The sequence below is a fragment of the Ixodes scapularis genome, unplaced genomic scaffold (assembly GCF_016920785.2).
Source record: "Ixodes scapularis isolate PalLabHiFi unplaced genomic scaffold, ASM1692078v2 PGA_scaffold4__175_contigs__length_147842914, whole genome shotgun sequence".
Lineage (NCBI taxonomy): Eukaryota > Metazoa > Arthropoda > Arachnida > Ixodida > Ixodidae > Ixodes > Ixodes scapularis.
In genome coordinates, this window is record NW_024609879.1 from 68,238,502 (window position 1) to 68,247,810 (window position 9,309).

Below are 9,309 nucleotides of genomic sequence, written 5' to 3' on the forward strand. Positions count from 1 at the left end.
CAATCGCAAAGAACGAGTTCGAAGACAGGATCGAGCTTGGTATTGTCCGGCCTTCATCGAGCAGCTGGTCGTCTCCTTTACACATGGTCCTAAAGATAACTGGAGATTGGAGGCCATGCGGCGACTATCGTGCACTGAACAAAGGCACGGTACCAGACCGGTATCCCATCCGATATATTCATGATTTCCCCGGGGCCGTTGCAGGGGTAGCCATCTTCACCAAGCTTGATCTCGTGAAGGCCTACCATCACATCCCAATTGCGCCAGAACACATTCCTAAGACAGCGATTGTGACACCTTTTGGATTGTTTGAATATGTGCGGATGCCATTCGGCCTAAGAAACGCCGCTCAAACATTCCAGCGTTTTATGGACCAAGTGTTGCGAAACCTTCCATTCTGTTTCGCATATTTGGATGACATTTTGGTGTTTAGCAAGACATCTGAAGAGCACCAATGTCATCTCCGAACGATCTTCGAACGTCTGGACGAATTCGGTGTCACCATCAATGTGCAAGAAAGCACATTCGGCGTGTCCGAACTGGACTTTCTCGGACACCACCTCAACAAAGACGGCATTCAACCTCTGTCGTCGAAAGTCCAAGCGATCCAGGATTTCCCACGACCAACCACTGTGCGACAACTCAGAGAATTCCTGGGACTTATCAATTTCTACTGTCGCTTTCTCCCAGCATGCGCTGCTGTACTTCGCCCACTGAATGCTTTTCTCGCGGGAGTCAAGGAGAAGACTTCACCCCTAGCCTGGAACCCCGCAGCCGAGGAAACCTTTTTTAGAATCAAGAACCAGTTAGCCAAAGTGGTACTCCTGACGCGTCCCCGATGGGACGCTCAAACTTCCATCATGGTCGATGCCTCAGACACAGCGATCGGCGCAGTTTGTCAGCAGTTGATTGATGGATGCTGGTGCCCCATCGCATTCCACTCGAAATGACTGTCCCCTACAGAGGTGAAGTACAGTAAGTACCTTTGGACGTGAGTTACTTGCCACCTACTCAGCTGTCAAGCACTTTCGTCACTTTCCGGAAGGGAGACAATTCTTCATACTGACAGATCACAAGCCGCTGACGTACGCCATTGCCTCTCGTAGTGCTGCGCACTCCCCGAGAGAAATTCGTCAGGTGGCATTCATATCAGAATTTACAACGGACATCAGGTTCATCAAAGGACAAGAAAACATTGTAGCCAATACTCTTTCCCGCGTCCACATCGATGCGTCTTTTATGGAACACCCACCTCTGGACTGCTCGGCCCTCTCAGCTTCCCAGAAAAATGACTCTGAACTCCAGACGCTGCTCAGCTCCTCCTTCTACTCACTGGAGCTCCAGGAAGTCCAGACAGATTTATCATCGCCAACACTGGTGTGCGACGTTTCAACCGGTCAGCCACGTCCGTACCTCACTAAACATTTTTGACGTCAAGCTTTCGACATACTTAATTCCCTGGCACACCCTGGTATCAAGTCAACACAAAGACTTGTTTCATCTTGGTATGTATGGCCTGGTATGAACTCCGACGTCCGACGCTGGACACGCGCCTGCATCAACTGCCAAAGAACCAAAGTACATCGCCATACTTTCTCACCGTCTGCAACATTTCAGCTTCCCCACGGACGATTCAGCCACCTGCACATGGACATCGTTGGCCCCTTTCCACAATCTCCAGGTTATCGGTACATACTCACCGTCATCGATCGCTTCACCAGATGACCTGAGGCGGTACCCCTAACACATACCACTGCTGAAGCCGTTGCGAACGCATTTCTCACTTCGTGGGTTGCAAGATTCGGAATTCCTACCACTGTAACCGCAGACCACGGAAGACAGCTTTCAATCAAACCTGTTCGCAACGCTGTCAAAACTGCTTAGTTTCCATCACATCTCAACGATATCATACCATCCGAGCGCGAATGGACTCGTCGAGAGATTTCATTCGTCGCTCAAAACAGCTATACTGCCACGACGCCATCCACATGGAGTGAATATCTTCCGCTCGCCATGCTGGGAATAAGAGCTGCGCTTAAGATCGACCTTTGATGCAGCGCAGCAGAGCTGGTTTACGGCACCCCGCTCCGCCGACCACGCGACTTCTTCTGTGCTTCACCATTCAGCTCTCTACGTGGAAAGGCTCCGTTCCAAGATGGCCACCCTCCGTCCTTCACCCACACGTCTAACACTGCAACAAAATCTCTTTGTGAGCCCCGACCTTTCAATCACCACTCATGTCATCGTGCGCCACGATGCTGCGCGACGCTCCCTACAACCAGCATGCGACGGTTCGTACAAGGTCCTTGGAAGAGCTGAAAAGCACTTTACGCTGGCTTACCCGAACCGCGAAGACCATGTCTCAATCGACCGACTCAAGCCTGTGTACATCCTGAGCTCCGACGACACGGACAACCTCACACCACACACTGCGAATGTGGGATGCTCTGCCACGATGGACATCACGCATCGTACTCAACCTGATCAAGCCCGTCCCCGCAACGTCCGCTTCACTCTCTTAAACACTACCAAATAGCGCGCAAACAGCGTCTTTCGCCCCTATTCCGCTAAGGGGGGAGCCCATGTAGCTAACAAGCTTGCGACACCATCTACACCGTAGAACAACATGCACCAACGCACGCACAGCGAACATGGCAGGAGCCTCGCACCACGAGCGGCACACACGCGACATAGAGCTCCGATGGAATAGACGCTTTCAGGCAGCTGTGCATGGGCGCCGCCATAACTGACCTTCAGTTTTTGTTCCCTAGTATTCCGTTCGCTCCACTTCATCATTACAACAGCAGGACCGGTTATTGCCATTTTAAGTGTTACTGTGTCCTTCTCCCCAGCATAGGCCCTTCTGGAGACTCGCCAAGGCCCGCTTCAGTGGCTAGGCATCTCGGTAAGACAAGAGAAGGTCGGCTATGGCGGCTCAACCTGGCGCGCGCTGAAAGCGTCTATACGCCAGCTGGAACCCAGGCTCGTCTCATCCGACATAGACATTATGTCGGACTGGCCTGTTTATAAATATCTCTCTGTAAATTATGTAAATAACAAGTGTGTCAGCAAAGAATGCCTCTTGGTATGTTCACCACAGTTTGATCTGCGTAATATGTGTACAATTGAACCCACGGATCACACCTAATTCAAGCTCAAGCCGGTCCCTGGTTGTTGGGTTTTCCGGTTTCCAGTTCTGCTGCGGTGTAGTGTTCCCTTGTATTGGTCGCCTGCCTTCGTATTGTTTTGCGAGGCGTCAGTTCCATATTTACAGCCCATCCGAAAGACTGAGCCACGACATGACTCTCTGGTAACAGTTGAAATGGAGAACCTAACCGGCCGACCAACAAGAAGGAAAAAGTACCTCGAAAAGGGTGCGGAGTACGTCGTTCTGAAATCTACGCGACATTACCACCAACAAATGAAAGGACGCCTAGCCGAATATGCATTGGGTTCCGCAGCTGCATTAAGCGTCCCGTCTGCTGACCCACCGGGGCACTCGGCGCCAGGCGTTAGCTTGCAGCAACCGGCAACACCAACCGACGAACAGCAGCGGTTAGTGTTGGAGAGCACCACTGTCGACAACTCGCAACAGCGCCCCGGCGATGATGACGTTGGATCAACCGGGTCTTTGGCCGAAGACGAACACCACTGGGAAGATGAAGACGGCGGGGGTGCTGACCCACAATCAGACTGGGACGATCTGTCAGACTTCGGAGATTCTGACAGTCTTGGGCCGTCGTGCGAAGCCTCCATTGAAGAGATCGTACCGGAAGATGACGATAGCTCCAGGGCTCCTCGAGACTTTGTTTCTGACGACCGTGAAGATCTAACGGGGAGCTGCTTCGCCCATTTCGGCACGTCAACTCTGCCCCACTCCAGCACGACTAAAGCCAGTGCCGTGGCCATGCTCATGTCAATAGTTCACGCACACAATTTCACATGGGGTGCGCTGGACGACATTCTGAAGCTACTAAACAAGATGTTTGGCCAAAATCAGAATGTCTTGCCAGGTAGCAAGTACCTATTCCGAAAGCTGTGAAGCCAAGAAACATCCACAGTCTCAAAGAAGTACTAATACTGTGAGCGCGCAAACTGCTCTGGGCGTCTTCAAGGTGACGGCGCTGGAAATTCGACGTGCACTGTGTGCAGCACTTCAGCTGACGAGGAAGCAGGACGCAACTATTTCACGATTCTGGATATCAGTCAGCAAGTCAAGCACGTGATCGCAAAAGCTAAAGAGGTTCTCAGTCAGAATCTTGACGCCATTGAGACATCGCTTTCGAGCTCATCGGTCACGGTGATCTCCAGTGGTTGTGCGTACCGATACCTCAAGGAGGCCGCTGCAGTGAAGCCTGGAGACTTGACATTAACCGTAAATACCGACGGGAGCCGTGTGTTCAAATTGTCCCGCTCTTCCATATGGCCGATCCAGTTCACAGTCAGTGAACGTCCACCAGAGTAACGGTTCCGCAACACAACTCTTGCCGGACTGTGGTTCGGGAAAAAACACCCCAACATGAAGCTCTTCATGAGCAAGTTTGCTGATGCCGTGACGACATGAACCCGATGCAGTGGACGTATTGGACAGCAGACTACAAGTCACAAGTTCACCTGATCTGCTGCTGTGCAGACGCTCCTACACGTGCAGCGGTGCAGAACCATGTCCTGTATTCTGGATATTTTAGATGCCCATTGTGTCTGATCAAAGGGGAGCATGTGGCAGGTAGGCTGGCACTCTGTACATGAACTCTATCTGACATAATTGTGCAGTGCTGGGGGTTACTGCTTCGTATTGCTTGCCTCAAAGTACCACTTCTATGGTGTAAAACAGTCAAGCATTGAAGTTTAGCAACCAGCATGGCAGACCAAATTGCATCAGTTCAAGCTATGTATATTTTTTATGTATGAGATGATAGTACAGTGGACATCAAAGTGAGCTGGCTCGTCAGGACGCTGGCCGGAGTGGCAAAACTCCCAGATGAGGCATACCCGTCGTGATACTCCATTGAGAACAAGGCTAGAAGGACTGTCGTGATTTCGTGAACAGGGGAAGACGATAATAATGAAAGCGGCACGTCTAGGGCGAGCCTGGTGCCACTGTTCGTACATCAGCCTGTTCGTTTTAATGCATCATGTGAGAGAGCCGTTCGCCAGCCATTGTTTTTGTCTTTTTTTGTTTAAGGTCACTTGGCACATTATGGCATGGAATTTGCGAAGATGGCTCATAGTTTTGAAGTTTGCTGGAAAAAAAAATTAAAAGGAGGGGGAGCAAGTCACAGAATTCACAAAAAAATAACAAAACAATTTTCCCCCCTTATTCTCAACACAAAAAAGGGGACAATGAATCGCACACGACTCTCTTAGATGGTGCATCAAACCCTACAGCCAGGCATGTAAAGAAGGCTGTTAAGTTCACCCTAGATTTGTGGTTTTCCTTTTTTACCATCCTCCTCCGCATATGAAATTGCGGCAGTCTTCCAGTCCCACATTCAATGACTTATCAAGACAAGGGCGCCCGATGCGGAATTTTTGCCGCTCCGACCAGCATTCCTAAAAGCCAGCTTATGTTGACTGGCTTTAAAACTGGAACTACAACATGGCTCATAAAGCAATTACAAATTTGATGGATTTCGGTTCTGTGACGGTTATTGCCTTATCTAATACCTGCCGAGCCTTGCAAACACAAAGTGAAAACTGCGTTCACTGAACTCTAGCGCCCTTTTTTAAGAAATTTTGACCGAAAGAAAAAGGAATGCTCTGCATAAGCAAGTTTCGGAAAGCCTAGAAGGAATGGAATATTGTGAGTGTACTCGTGAAATTACATAGCGAAAATGAGACTTGCGGCTCAGTAGTATTATGTGTGAGTATACTTGCATCACGCTTGTGCCAGTATTGTTGTGCAAAGTGTGTAAAATGAAAACTCAAAATGTTGCATTGCCTATTATATGTCTATTCATTGGAGTTTTGGTGTCTCAGATAAAAGGTTTGCTTTTGAGATACCTTTCTTAGCTGTGGAACTGTCAGTAATAATGATGAGATTCATATGCTATAATTGCACCTTCTTGTTTGCGCAGGATGTATACGCTACCTGCAAGAAGAGGATAAGCCGGCTGAGAGAACAGCGGAGTCCATATCAAGGGACGCAAAACTTGCCGAGCGATTCCGGGAGCCTGTAGAAGGCGTCAAAGGTCCATCTGCGCCTGCCAGTGTGCCCAACTGCGACCCTGTCTGGAGGTACCCTGCTGACTACATGCATTCTGTGCTACTTGGTGTCACAAAGCAGTTGACAGAGCTCCATCTAAAATCGTGGAATTCCGAGCAGAGATTCAAACATTGGTAAGCCTTTTCGTGAAGATAACTACTAGCAAATTTTCTTTCTTTGGGTTTTTTTCAGACAATTCTTCCTCTTGTAACGGCTCGTTTGAATTAGTGAATACAGAAATTACTGCTGGAAAGTAGCTACAATTAATCATGAGTACATGAGAGCAAACAAAAAATTGCGGGGCGACAACTCAAAGCATGCTGTGATTGGCAGCAGCAGCTGTTGCTTCGTTGGAACATGTGCTCTAGAAGAAAGCACCTTCGGCCCATCTTTGCTGCCTTATTTGTGCCTTTTTGTGCCTATTTCTCGTATACGCGGGGACACCCTTGGCACATACGAATTGCCTCTCATGCATAATAGGCAAGGTCCTGTATTTTGCTTTTCTCTTCTGTGGTTCTCCGTCTATACTGCTCAGTGTGGCGCGGTTGCCGATCCCACTCCTCAGACGGGAAGCAAATCTTCCCTTGTCTGACCATGTCTGGGGGGGGGGGGGGGGGGGGAGGAGGGGGCAGGGCAGGGCAGGGCTGGGCAGGGCAGGGCAGGAGAGAACTGAGTGAGCACGCCCGGGCTCTTTGTGGACGTGCCGCAGAACCTATCAGCTGCCATTGCAACATGTGTCAAACGCACGAGTGGCGGCTGAAGTGCATCATTGCATCACCAGCGGACCTGGTTCAGAGGCCACAGAAAAGTGATGCAAGTGCTTGCAAGCATGTGTGTTCATCTACTCCTGTGCGACACGAGGCCACAGAATCTATAGTAAGGTGCTGCTTTGCCAGCCGCCGTGTTAAGTGTCTGCTACAGATACTGCTACTGGAGATAGTGCTTGCAGCCTTGCAGTGTATAATGCTGAGTAAGCGCACTCGGCTCCAGATCGAACTGAGGTTTGCTTGAGACTGTGTGTTTCTTTCCTCTTCTTTTCTTTTTCTTGCTGCATGTACCTTTTGCAAGCTTGGCTATTTGTTTGAAACTGGGTTATAGTGAGTATCACACTTTCTGAATGGCATCTATAAAGCAACAAGTCATGACTAGTTTACTTTGCAATAAGCCCAGCTCGTTGTAAAGCTGGGCGCACCTGCTTGGCGGTATGCACCACAAAACTGCAAGCGCTATCTCTATTGATGGCATCCATACCAGATGCTCATCACACTGACTACTGAAGTAGCATGTCGTGCCAGACTCTAGGGCAAGCACAGCGGATGGGCATGTTCTTTTGTGTGGTCTCGAAACCAAGTGAGCCACCAGCAGATAGCGTAGCGATGCACTTCAGTTGCTGCTTGCATATTCTGGGGACCTGGTAAGGAGTCGGTGTCCTCATTTGTGGGTCAATGACAGAGCTTGTCTTCAAGATTTAGCTTGGTCTACATCGTTGCATTGGGCGCACGCAAGTGAACAATGTTTCGCCCAGAAGATAGCTAAATCGGAGGCAACATACGCAGACAGTAGTACCTTGTGTTGCTTATATGAGCTCGACACAAAATATTGTTATCACGACACACATGCCGCACCGGTCTGGTGAAAACAAGGGATCTTGAAACAATTTATTGCATAATCTGCAGCTTTAGATAGCCTGCAAAACATCAACTGTTAAACATGTATACTAAAAAAATACAGAAGTAATATCCATAAGTGATAATCTCACATTTGCTTTTTGAATGGATGACTTTCTTTTTTCATTGGAAATTTGTGTGTACGATATATTGTTTAATTAACCATTGCTCAACAGCATGTTGGTTTTATTTTTTGTAATTCTCAATGCAGGTCGCCCAGTGGTTCTCAGTACACTAAATGAACGACTGCTCACCATCAAGCCTCCTCATTGTTTCACCGGCCTCCCGAGATCCCTTGCTGACAGGGCATTATGAAAAGCTAGTGAGTGGAGGCTGTGGCTGCTGTACTACTGCCTACCCTGCACCCTTGATGTCCTGCCCTCCCGGTACTGGAGGCACTTTGCTCAGCTTTCTCAGGCCGTCCACATTATGCTTCGGAAAGAGATCACTCCGTCACTGCTCAACTGTGCTGGTAAGAGGGAATTTTTTTAAAGTGAATTGAAAGCTTGCTTTTCTTTCTGAACAGCTCCTCAATTATTTCTTTACTGGTCTGAAACTTGTGATCAGGTTAATCTCAGATAACGAGTAACATAAAGAAATATGTTTTTTGGCAAATTTTGCATTATATCGAAGTTATAAGCAAATTAAAATTAAAATCAACAAGAAAAAGGACTCCAATATGTATAAGGCCCCTCCAATGGCATGTGCGAAGCGCTGCATCGTCTCTGAAAAGATCCGTACCGTCGTTTTATAGTGACTTTACATTCAACCACTCTCTGCCGTCTTGAAGAGGAGGATGGCGAACTGACAAACCGAACCCATCTTGACAGTCATAGCAGATGATGCCAGTGGGGATCGTGGCGCTGCTCCTCGGAGGGGCCGTGCCAACTAGGCATTGTTTTTTTGTTGTTTCCACACTTTGCAAACTCTATTTATTTATTTTGCAATGCTCAAAGCTCAATAACAACTACTTTTACAAGAAAAAGTTAAGAAAATGCATAAAATCTTACTTCTTATTTCATGTCCAGAAAAATCGTCCCACGCCTCTAACCAGTCACGAAGCCATGCAAAGTAACGTTGGCTTTTAATGGAAACGCTTGATGTGGTAAAATGTATGCAAAAAAGCAAGCGCCGGAAGACAATGTTTAATTGCTGGAGCATAAACCTTCCACCATCAGTAAAACCTTTTTGTACTAGGTTTAAAAAAATGATCTTGTGGCTGCCACGTGATAATGTTTCACACAAGTGCTTTACGCACGCAGCGATCACGGAAGACTGGAAAAGTAAACGGACAGCATTGAAAAATGTTTATTATTATGAGGCAGTGGCAGCACGACCTTCGGTCTTGTTTCTTAAACAATGCCAGCTCAGCTAAACGTCACACTACTCAAGGTCACCACACGCTACACACAGTCCAAGTGCAACCTTTTCACAGCA

At 48.2% G+C, this 9,309-nt stretch overlaps 1 pseudogene; it reads left to right on the plus strand.

Annotated features, from left to right (window-relative positions):
* The first annotated feature begins 3,322 nt into the window (after positions 1 to 3,322).
* On the plus strand, positions 3,323 to 6,343 carry LOC115312267 (annotated as a pseudogene).
* Positions 6,344 to 9,309: the final 2,966 nt, after the last annotated feature.